This window comes from Cryptomeria japonica, chromosome 10, assembly GCF_030272615.1.
Source record: "Cryptomeria japonica chromosome 10, Sugi_1.0, whole genome shotgun sequence".
In the NCBI taxonomy this organism is placed as follows: Eukaryota; Viridiplantae; Streptophyta; class Pinopsida; order Cupressales; family Cupressaceae; genus Cryptomeria; species Cryptomeria japonica.
This window is the reverse complement of record NC_081414.1, coordinates 639,714,158-639,727,300: the sequence shown is the minus strand read 5'-3', so window position 1 is coordinate 639,727,300 and position 13,143 is coordinate 639,714,158.

Genomic DNA, 13,143 nt, shown 5'->3' with positions numbered 1-13,143 from the left:
CAACAAAGATCCACCATAACATATGAAGATTACCTAAGACAATGCAAAATAACTCAAAATCACAAAGATTATACCATCACATGTCCAATAGGGTTTTGATCTCCATTCTTCCTATCTCCATTGATCTTGCTTGATATATTTGCTCTCAGATTTTTATATGCACAAGAGCTCAACAAAGAACGGAATGTGGTTGCAAGTAGGATCGTAGTGTAGCCAAGTACTCCAAAATCAGTCATTAGGCTGAGTGATTAGGGTGAGTGATTAGTCATTAGGGTTTGACAATGAAGAAAGCATCTCCTTAAATAGAAGACACAATAAGAAATGGAGGGTTAAGATTGAGAGGTGTAAAAAGAGAGGTCGGCTAGGATTAGAGGGTAGGTATAAGAAATACCAAAATAATGAAAGAGGTATGTAGTGTAGGAATTAAGAGATAAATGACATGTGTCATGTGTAGAAAAAGATAATGAATTAATTAAATAAATAAAGATTTATTTAATTAATAGAAGAAGTAGGACAATTAAATAAATAAAAATATTTATCTAATTTAGGAAAGGGATAATTTAAATAAATAAATGTATTTATTTAAATGAGAAATAAGGCTAGAAGAGGATAAATGAATTAATTAAATAAATAAAGATTTATTTAATTAATAGAAGAATTAGGCTTAGATAATTAAATAAATAAAATATTTATTTAATTAGACATGACAATTTTAGGTGTCTACATTTTGCCCCTCTTTGAGACAATGCGGCTTGTCTCGTTGTTTCAAAGAAGATAAGATGAACTGATACAGAGTTGCCCCAGAATGGGAATGATATGCCCCCTCGAGAGATTGGATGAAAATGTCTGAAAAGATTGCAGACAATCTCTCGATAAGAAAGACGGGATAGAATGGACTGACCGGATAAAGTGACAAAGTCACGGGATGAAGAATACTGACCCGGGAAATGAAGACGAGGGTTAGGGTAGGCTATAAGATAGACCACGGGCAAAAGACATCCTCATTGTCATCCACATCCTTAGAAGATCACAGTGCAGAGCGAGACAAGAGCAGCAGCAGTCAGCAGCGATGGCTTTCATTCATAGATTCAACCGTGTTCGCCGATTCCAATGACTAGCAGATGCAGGAGAGCCGGTAAGTACCCGAAAACCTCCTCGTACTTTCACGCATTTCAAGTTTTGTCATTAATGCATGCTAAGTAGCAATAAATGCGCTAGGAATAGGGTAGTTGAAATATGCAAAAACGTGCAACCGCGTCTGTGTCAGTGCCAGGCGCGTCTGTGTCGGACAGGCACGTCTGTGTCGGGTCCAGGCGCGTCTATGCCTAGAACCGCGTTTGTGCTGAATACGGACGCGTTTGTGAAATGTAGAAGCGTCTGTGCCCTGTAGGGGCGTTTATGTCATGCAGGGACGTCTGTGTTCCCTGGTCGCGTTTGTGCATGGTATAGGCACGTTTGTGTTCAGAAAGCGCGTCTGTGTTGTAGAAGCGCGTTTGTGTAGTCTATAAGCGCGTTTAGGAGTTTAAAGCGCGTTTGTGTGTCAAAATGCATAGTTTGAGTCTTCTAGGTCAAATCGGCAGTTCTGTGATGAACATACGCTGTCAATTGGATAAGCTGCCAAGAGGATACACTCAAGCAGGTCCTCTAGGAAGATTAGGATAGATCAAGGCACTATGTGATGAACAGGGAGCACCAAGATAGGCAGCACTTTGTGATGAACAGGGAGTGCGAATGTGAGTAACACTTTGTGATGAACAGGGAATGTCACACACGTAGTACTTTGTGATGAACAGGGAGCACTACTAGGATAGATAGCAACACTTTGTGATGAACAGTGAGTGTCACTAGGATAGGTAAGCGTATGCATTTAGGTAGCAAGTAGCATTTTGTGATGAACAGTGAATGCCACGATAACTGACATGATTGATTGGTTGACTGCAGGAGTATCTGCCTATGTTGGAGTCACGGGAGAGATTCCCATCGACTCAGAGGTTGCGACCAGAGTTGTCGATTCAGGATATGATATCTATTGAGGAGATGGGTCTCACACATGTGCTATATGTGCCCGAGTTTCGGGCAAACATGGGTTTGCTGACTGCACTGGCGGAGAGATGGCACTCCGAGACTTGCACGTTTCACTTGCCTATGGGTGAGATGACAGTGACGCTTGAGGACGTCTACAGGATTCTGCATATTCCGATCGATGGAGAGTTGATTCCATATGATCGAGATGGTGACAGGGAGGCACTGAGATGGGTATTTCAGGATCCCGGGTTGGAGATGCGAGCAGGTCACGTGGCATGGGATACCATGACCGCTACAGGTTTAGCTTTACCAGCTGTTATCGGAGGAGTCATCAGTGGGTACTTGTGTCCGGACAGAGCTACATGAGGATTGGCAGTTGGCTGGGGACGGGCATTGGAGACACTGATGACAGAGCACACCAGATATGCATGGGGGCCATGTGTCCTAGCACATTTGTACTATGAGCTGCATCAGTTTGTCTACCACGGATCAGTGGGCTTGGGCTGCGGAGTGACTCTCCTACAGGTGTGGGCATATGAGCACCTGCCGATCACACGACCTATCCACTTCAGAGGCAGAGGGAATGGACGGAGTTTTGTGCATTTGTACGATATGATTACATCATAGCCTCGGATTGGTCGACTGGAGCATTGGAGACGCGTCATAGATGACATTGATATGGTTATCTGGAGGCCATACCTGGGGTGCGAGGAGTGGGATGACGATGCATTGGAGCTACCCTATGCATTCAGGAGCAGGTATCTTATTGGGCGGACGCCCTATATTCTGGAGAGGCAGCTTGTTGACAGGGTATGCAGACAGTTCGGCAGGATTCAGCGGATGTCGCGAGGCTCGGGCATGTATGCCCGTACAATCAGAGATCAGGTACAGTTCGGGCCGCTGTTATCATATGATCAGGCCGTGACACAGCTAGCAGAGATGATGCCATTACCGTGGGACATGTGGCCGGAGGTAGAGGATGCAGGGATGGACGCAAAGTACTCTGCGTATTGGGCAGAGCATCCCTTTCCGAGATTGACAGATCCGGGAGAGCTGCTGGAGGGAGAGGTGGGAGGGGATGATGATGATGATGGTGGAGGAGATGGAGGCAGGGGTCGACGGAGGCGGAGGGGAGTGGTGGGAGAGAGGCAAGTAGCACCTCGGAGGGAGGGAGGACAGGAGAGAGCAGCTCAGGTGGTGAGAGGTCGAGGTGGATTGCCCCTACATGTACCAGCAGCACAGGGTCCTAGAGCACAGGGACCTAGACAGGTGCAGGGACAGGGACAGGCATAGGGACAGGCACAGGGATAGGTACCTATTCAGGCACCTAGACAGGTGCAGGCGGAGGCACAGGTACAGGCACCTGCAGAGGAAGAGCCACAGGCAGAGGCTGAGGGTGGACATCCTGAGGAGGATGAGCTGTTGGAGCTGCGAGAGATCTGCCAGGGTCAGGCAGACGAGATTGTTGATTTGGTGCGGGAGAGGGATCGCCTCAAGATCAGGCTCAGGGACACAGAGCGGGAGAGAGACCAGGCCATCCAGAGATATACTGAGGCCGAGACAGCTCTGAGGGCAGGGAGGCGGGCAGCAGAGGATGCAGGGGCAGGCTACGCATATGTGCTGCGAGCCGGAGAGGAGATCGCCTATTGGAGGGATCTGTACTATGGTGTCGTGCCAGCGGATCAGCGGGCGAGGAGCATCCATAGATCGTCGTGTACAGCGACGGCTACAGGAGGGAGTCGTAGGAGGCAGGCATCCAGCGGTGGGGTCATGGGTCCTCCACCACCACCACCAGACAGGCAGGGGGATCCTGGAGCGGGACCATCTAGAGCTCAGACTCCGTCGAGGCCAGGCGGCTCCGAGGGAGGGAGTTCATCATAGCCATAGAGGGCTCCCCTTTGTATCAGTATATGTACCATTTTTGTATTGTAGACACCTGCGGGTGATTTTGTAGCCATATGATTCTTTTGACATCATTGTATCATGACACTTTTGATTATATATGAGAGATGATCCATTTTTGTGGCAGCTATATGCATGTGTACCTTATGTGATGAGATGTTCTGATGTGATGCATGTTTTATGATATGGATGCTTATATGATGCAATGCAATATATTTTTGTTCTTTTATGTTGTATATGTGATGCATGATGGAATTGTGATATCTATATGGATGTATGAAATGCTTATATGTGGTGATGTAGGTGTAACTATATGAAATGCAAATGTTTTTGGTGTGTCATTATACTCAGTCATGTGATAGCAGGCTACGCGGACTCGAGAAGGATGATGGAAGTCAATCAAGAAAGGGGGATGGAAGATAGAAGATATGAAAGTGAAAGAGCTTCTTGTGCGTTATCATCATTGAGCTTATTATGGCAAGTAGGTTATGACAATCAAGGCATATGTTTGACCTAGAAAGTCATTGTACCTGTTTGCATGGAGATAAGACAGTCACAAACAAGGAATGCCCCAGTTCATACTAGACTCACAATGTCCTCATATCCTTGGACAAGTCATAGCATTACTAAGAGACAATCCACAGACAGCAAATGCAAATAGGTGACGATACCCCATCCTCGCCTTTCTAGTCAAAGACATCCTGGAGATAGAATCTCTAGTCAAAGACATCCGGGAAAAGCTAAAAGACATGTCACCAAAAGATAAAATCAAAAGAAAACCAAGACTCGACACCAACATCCACTGTAGTCCTCAAGTTTAGTGTCTCTTGTCACTTGTATAAGTCGAATTTTGATTGTGGTCACAATGTTCACTTTCACAAAAAGGATAGATAGCACTGAACCATATGTTGTCTGAGTCTGTTGAAAGATTTGATTTTGTTGAAGCTCATTGTTGCTGCTGTGTCTCATTTGAAACTGACTGAATCCATGAAACTGATACTTTATTGCAGAGAAGATGGAACTTTATTGTGGACTGGCGATGCAGATGTTGCTTTATTGCGGATTGTGCGCGGATAGACTTGAAGGAAGCTGGAAGAAACTGTACTCCTCGAAACATGTGATGTTTTCAGTTCCACACCCATTACTAGACGTAGGATTTGCCTTAGCCACAGATAGGGTCTGATTTATTATGGATGGAAAGGGATGAAAAGAAATGTTTATTATGAATGGCTAACCAATCTTAGGTAGATCAATAACAAGCCATGATGGGACTGGGTAAGTTTATTATGAACGAATAGGTTGTGAGTGTGTGCAAAGTGAAAGGATGAAAGAGAATCCTGAAGGAGGGAGGAGCAAAGTCTCTACGCATGGCGCTGGTGACCCAGTTTTCACCATGGTACTTGCCCAGGGCGCCACCGAAGTGGTTTTCACCGTTGGACGAAATTATTTCTCTTTACTTTTTTAAATTTTTCAATTTTTTTGTGTCACAAGGCGCCTGTTTGCCAGGTTTTCACCAAGTAACGATTTTTTTTTTATTTATAATTTTTTTGTATTTTTGAATTGGGATGTTCCGAAGAGCTTATGTGTAGAACCTGCGAAGGTGCATGCTGTTGATAGGATCCTCCAAGGGTTCACCTTCTGTAGTTGAGAGCTGATATGCCCCAGATCCATATACCGCTGTAATGATGTAAGGACCAAGCCGGTTTGGTTCGAACTTGCCCTTCTTATCTCTGTCTTGCTGATTCTTGGGATTCTCTCTGAGGACTAAGTCACCTACCTCAAATGTGCGAGGCTTAACTTTGTGATTGTAACTGCGACTCATTCGTTGTTGGTAAGCCTTGAGATGATTAAAAGCAGTGTGCCTTCGTTCCTCCAGCAGTTCTAGTTCTTGTAAGCGAGAGACCCTGTAGTCTTCATCGTTGATTATGTTTCTCAAGGAGACCCGTAAAGAAGGTAACTCGACCTCAATAGGCAAGATGGCTTCAGAGCCGTAGACAAGTGAGTAGGGTGTAGCTCCTGTAGGTGTGCGGACACTTGTGCGATAGGCCCAGAGTGCCGGATTGAGTTGGATATGCCAATTACGGCCAGCGTCGTCGACTGTCTTCTTAAGGATTTTGAGAATTGTTTTATTAGACGCCTCAGCTTGGCCATTACCTTGGGGGTAATATGGTGTGGAGAAACGATGGGAGATATGGAAGCGCTCACAGAGTTCACGAACATCCTGATTTTTGAAGGGACGCCCGTTATCAGTAATAATGGAAGTAGGAATCCCGTATCGGCAAATGATGTAGTTCAAGATGAAGGTAGCAATTTGTTTCCCAGTAACTTGTGTGAGAGGCACGGCTTCAATCCACTTTGTGAAATACTCTGTGGCTGTGATAATGAATTTATGACCATTAGAAGAAGGAGGGTGAATCTTGCCTATGAGATCGAGTCCCCACTGACAAAAGGGCCAAGGAGATGCAAGTGGTTGTAGTTCCTGTGCTGGTGCATGTATGAGGTCTCCATGAATTTGACACTGCTTACACTTCTTGACAAACTGATATGCATCTTTTTCCATAGTAGGCCAATAGTATCCAGTCCTGATGAGTTTCTTGGCCAAGGTAGGACCACTAGTATGCGGACCACATATCCCTTCATGCACTTCTCGTAACGCAATCTGAGCTTCGTCACTCTCTAAACATCTAAGAAGGGTGCCATCTAGACCTCGTCGGTATAGGATATCTGCTAAAATGATGTATCGAGAGGATTGGCGAATGAAAGTGCGGCGTTGATTGTTCGATAGATCGGGAGGTAAGATATTGTCGCGAAGGTATGTGAATATGGGACCATATAATTGGGATTCAGGACCAACAACACATATCATTTCCGTAGGAGTGATCTCATATGATGGAATCAGCAGGTTGTCTACCAGGAATTCATAGCAGGTCTCATTTTGCAGTAGATCAATGAGCGAAGCAATTGTAGCCATGGCATCAGCAACGCGATTCTGTTCTCTTAGTATCTGCTCAAACTCTATCTTTGCAAAGTGCTGTTTCAGATCATCTACCAGTTGTTTGTAAGGCATTAACTTTTCATCTTTTGTTTGATAATCATCAGTTGCTTGACGGATGAAAAGTTGAGAATCCCCAAAAACACGAAGTTCTTGGATCTTCCATTGAACTGCAATTCTTAACCCAGTTGTTAATGCCTCGTATTCCGCTATATTGTTGGTGCAAGGAAATGACAAGCGGTATGATTTTGGTATAGAATCGCCTTGAGGAGTTATAAAGAGTATACCCGCTCCTGCCCCGTGTTGTGTATATGAGCCGTCAAAATATAATTGCCATGGCTTTGCAGGTGATATTGTTAGAATGGACTCATCTGGAAATTCTGACTGTAGAGGATTATCATCTATCATGGGAGCATCCGCCAATTGATCTGCAATTGCTTGTCCTTTTATAGCTTTTTTGTCCACGTATTCAATGTCGAATTCACTCAAAATCATTACCCACTTGGCCAGCCACCCAGTAAGTGTAGCTTTGTTGAGAAGATATTTTAGTGGATCAATTCTGGCAATCAACTTAGTCTTGTGAGTGAGCATATAATGTTGTAATTTTTGTGAAGCAAAGACCACAGCGAGACATGCACGCTCGATTGGTGTGTAGTTTAGCTCATATCCCACCAATGTGCGACTGATATAGTAGACTGCTTTTTCCTTGCCGTCAGGTATTTGCTGTGCTAGGAGTGCCCCCAGTGCCGTTGGAGTAGCTGATATGTAGAGTAACAAAGGTTGATCTGGAATTGGTGGCATCAAAACTGGCGGGTTCAAAAGATAGTCTTTGAGCGCCTGAAAAGCCTGTTGACAGTTTTCATCCCATTTGAACTTCATGTTTTTGTGTAGCAGGTGCTGGAAAGGATTACACTTATCTGCAAGTTGTGCTATGAATCTTCATATGGATTGGAGTCTCCCTTGTAAAGATCGAAGTTGACTGATATTCTTGGGTGGCGGCATGTCCAAGATAGCCTTGACTTTTGCTGGATCAGCTTCTATTCCTCTTTTAGACACAATGAATCCTAGGAGCTTCCCGGAGGTTACTCCAAAGACACATTTCTTTGGGTTTAATCTTACCTTATACTTTTCCAACCGATCAAAAGCAACTGAAAGTATGTTCAAGTGTGTATTTCTGTCTATTGATTTAACCAAAAGGTCGTCGACATAATCTTCCACTGTTACATGCATGAGATCATGAAAAATAGTGGTCATCGCTCTTTGATAAGTGGCGCCTGCATTTTTCAGCCCAAAGGGCATGACATTCCAATAGAAGGTTCCCCATGGACAAGTGAATGATGTTTTATGTTGATCTTCAGGTGCAATCCTGATTTGATTATATCCAGAAAATCCGTCCATTAAAGATAACATTTCATGGCCTGCTGTGAGATCAACGATCAAGTCAATGTTTGGTAATGGGAAATCATCCTTTGGACAAGCCTTGTTGATATCTCTGAAGTCTGTACATATTCGGATGCTGCGATCCGGTTTGCTGACAGGTACTAAATTGGAAATCCATTCAGGATAATCAATTGGGCGTATGAATCCGACATCCAATAATTTCTCCAGCTCTGCCTTGACTAGCAATGCCACCTGTGGATGCATTTTCCTTACTTTCTGCTTTACTGGTTTTGCCCCCGATTTGACTGTTAAATGATGCATCACCAAATCCGGGTCTAGCCCAGGCATATCCGCGTAAGACCATGCGAAGTTGATTTGTCGTCCCTTAAAGAAGCTTATGAATTTTTCTCTCTCGGCCTCTGTCAATGATTGAGCCAAAAATATGTTGTGTGGAACCTTTGCTGTACCAATGTTTGTCTTTATAGTCTCCTCTACCAACATGGATGATTTTTCCTCGTATGATGCTGGGAGAATGTCGAGCCTTCCATCTTCGGGCGCCTCAGAGAGGTTTTCACCCTCAGATACGTCCTTTCTTTTTACTTTTTTGGAGTCAGATAGCGCCACAGTGTGGTTTTCGCCATAAGACCCTTGTTTTGTTTTTATTTTCACATTTTTGCGACTAGAAGGCCCGACACCTTCACCAAAGTATGCTATGTTGTTGAGCTCTATGGCGTATCTTGCTTTGTGGTCTCCAGGGGGAAGATCATCTCGAATGCCAAGGTAGTCAATAATAGCTTCGTCATTTTGAAATGTATCAAATTGTGCTGGTCCTTCATGATCCCAGTCAATGAGTTGGGGGTGAACAAGGGGAAGGTCATTAGTGTTTTCAGAGTTTGCAGGGCTAAGAGTGAAGATGTGGTTATATTCGGGTATGTCAAGGCAATCGTCGAGGTCATCGATGGCACTCTCCTCATCAGTTTCGATCGTGAGCGAATCCAAATTGTCATCACTAGTAGCGCCTTCCGGGACAGGTGTCCTCATCCTATGTGATTTTGACCTAGGACCTTGAAACGAAGCTTGTGTGGGATCCTTATGGGTTGGTTCTTGACCAACTCTGAACTTTTTGTAAAATTCCTCCTCCTCTATGGGTTCATCTGGCTCTCTGAATGTTTCAGTGAGCTCATAGTCACTGGAGGATTTGTCTGAACCCCATTCCCACTCATTGGAGTCTGTGGAATAGTAATCCTCTTGTTGAACTTCGGCAACTTTGATTCGCCATGCCTCTTTTGTTCTTTTATTTTGTAGTCTGGGATTCAGAAAACCAAGCCCCTTGGAGCGTTCCCTTCTTGTAGTTAGCTCAGGTTGTAAGGGCTCCATGACACCTTCTTTGCGTAGTCTGAGAGGGCTTTTTCCATCATACCTGAATCTTTGCAAAATTTTGAAGCCTTTGCCATAGTTCTCACAGGGTATAATAATCTGATCATGTGTGTCCTCTTCAACGTCCTTATAGAGCATTTTATATAAATTTTCTTCTTCTAGTTCACCCCATTTTTGAAAGATGGTAGGATCCCATTTGAGCATCATGATGGAGATTTTCTTGTTAGGATGTGGCCTCCCATATTCCTTGGGAGAGGTCATGACTTGTCGTAAAAACATTGTTTGATTCAAAGTGTATTCTCCCATGCCTTTGTCTTGAAACTTGGCTCTGAGTTCACCTTGTTTGGATGTCGAGGGCTTTAATGACTCAGGATCAATATATGCTGAAGAAGGAGTAGCCTCACGATTGCTGGGGATGATAGTCTCAGTATGTGATCTCAAGTTATTACAATATATGAATGGATTTGGATCACCATTGACCGTTACCTCGACTCCATTATGAGGGAACTTTATGCATTGATGGTATGTTGATGGGACTGCCCTCATTTCATGAATCCAAGGACGTCCTAGCAATATGTTGTATGTGAGATCAAGATCTAGGACTTGACAAACCACATCCTTTGTGACTGGCCCTATTCTTAATGGTAAGGTGACCGTGCCCTTGGACGAGCGCTCTTCATCATCATAAGCCTTGATGGTGATTTGGTTTGTAGAATTCACAGCTTTGTCAGAATATCCCAATTGTCTGATGGTGCTCAATGTACAAATATTAAGACCTGCTCCTCCATCTATCAGGACTCGCTTTATTCCATGTTTATGTATGAAGGCTTCAACATGTAGAGGTGCATTATGTGGCTGACTTATGGAGGTGTCATCGGCTTCTGTGAATGTGAGGGAGTGTGGAACGGATAGGTATCCCACCATGGCTTGAAACTGGTCCACGTTCAGATCAGTAGGGACGGCAGTATCTCTCAAGATTTTGTCAAGGATAGCTTTATGTGCAGGAGATATACGTAAGAGCTCAAGAATAGAGATGAGTGCAGGTGTCTTCCCTAGTTGTTCTACAAGGTCATACTCAGGCTTGGTTAATGAAAGATTAGTATTCTTAGTGGAGGCACCTGGCAATGTAATCTTACCTCGACGGGTTGTAACATGACATTCAGAGGTAGATTCGGACGAAGATCCCACACCTTTTAGGACAATCTTGGGTCTCTGAGAAGGATTCTCAGGATTTTTGTTTTTGATAGTTATGGTAGAGATATGATTGTCCATTGAGATGTGATTGATAGTAGAATCATAATTGTAAGGTGCTCTAGTGTAATTGGCTTGATCATCTGTGACTTTGGCTTTTCCCTTGTCATGTTTTGGGAATGGTTTCTTAAACATCTCATGTTCTTGATTGGAGGAATGTCCCTCAATCTCAATGTCACCTCTATCAATGAGATCTTGTATGATGTTCTTCAGTCGATGACAATTTCCTGTCTTATGACCCTTGCTCTTATGAAATTCGCAATACTCATCATCATTCCACCAATTTGGTTTGACCTTTGGTTCATATGGAGGAAAATCTGGAACTGTGATCACTTTGTTTGCCACAAGCTTTTTGAATACTGATTAAAGTGGTTCTCCCAATGGAGTGTACTTCCTTCGTGGTCTAGAAGTTGTTTGAGTGTTCACCTGATTGTTGGTAGAACTTGATCCAGAAAAGACGAACTTGGGTCTCACTGTGTTGGCATCAACAACACCATCATTAACTGTGTTCTTGTTCTTGTTCCAAAATTTTGGTTTGTCCTTTCCCTTAAAGTCCTCTTTGTTTTCTTTGAATAGTTTGATAACTCCTTGTTCAATTAAGACCTTTTCTGTTGCTAGGCCCTTTTCAATGACATCCTTGAATGTAGACAAACAAGCTTTTCTGATATCATAGCCAATAGCCTTATTAACATTTTGTGTGAACATCTCCACCATTTGTTTTTGCGGGATTTCACAAGAGCATCTGCTAGCTAAATTTCTCCATCTTTGTAAAAATGTTGCAAAAGATTCTCCTTCCTTTTGTTTCGTATTGCACAAGGTAGTAACTGAGACATCTGTTTCTATATTGTAAGAGAAATGTTGAATGAATGCCTCTGCTAAGTCACCCCATGACTTAATACCAGGAGGTAATTGAGAAAACCATTCCATAGCTTGATCGCCTAAGCTCTGTGGGAATAATCTCATCAAGTATGTTTCTTCTGCCGCTACCTCAATGCAAGCTGTGAAGAATTGTCTTATGTGTGCTTTGGGGTCTCCTCTCCCTCTATATTTGTCAAATTTTGGCGTTACAAAGTGTGGAGGAAATGGAGGCATTGGAATGCTCTTATCAAAGGGATAAGGACATATATCTCTCATAGTGTATGTAGGTTTTGGTGTACTCATGTCCTCCATTTTCTTTTGTAGATCTCTAATTTGTTGCTCCAAATTATTCTTGGGAGGAGATTGATTTCTTATAGCATACCCCATGTTTGAAACACCCATTTGAGGAGGAGCTTGTTGCATGTATGGATGATACTGATCGTAGACATGTCCATATGGAGGTCTATATTGTTGCGACATGTATGGAGCACTTGGCATAACTTCTTGTTGGGGAACCCCATATCTGTTTTGTGTGTATAAACCATATTCAATAGGCCTTTCATTTTCCATTGTGTTGCCCCCAATTTTGACATGAGTTCTCCTTGTGTCAAAATTTTGAGGATGTCCTTGAGTATCCACTTGTTTTGATTGATTCATACCTTGAGCATGTGATTGAGCATAAGGCCTCCATGATGGTCCTTGAGTGTAAGTATCATATGTTTGAGCTTGTGTATGTGGGATTGCTGGCTTTTGAAGCAAAGCTGATGGTGACTCCGGCATCATATTATTCGGTCCTCTATTTCCTCCACTATTTGGTCTCCTTTGATCCATGTTGGGTTGAATTTGTTGTGAGGGTCGACTTTCCATAAGTTGAGATAAGTCAAAATCATGCGGTATTTTAGCTCCACTTTGTGCCATCATGTTTAAAAAGTATTGTCGATCTCTCCTCATTATTTCTTCAACCAATCTATTGAATTGAGGATCCATTATGGATTCTTGTATGTCTGCTGATAGTATTGAAGAATTGTCAACTGTGTCATTGTGTGTAGCATTGTTGTTTATAGTGTTTGCGCTTTCCACATTTGGATTGTGTCTATAAACATTCATGTCTGGTAATGTAGTGTGCTCAGGATTGTAGAATAGATCATTGTCATACTCATAAGAACTCATGTTTACGGATTCTTGAGCTTCCTTAGCTATTCTCCTAGATTTTTGAAGGCGGGTTTCAACCATGAACTAGGTATTTGACCAAGATGTGAGAGACTAGATGAAAAATGGAAAAAGTATGGAAGACCAAGAGTTGTATGGAGTGTAAGTGAATCTTGAGGTGTACTTGCAATGTCCAAAGTGTAAGACCA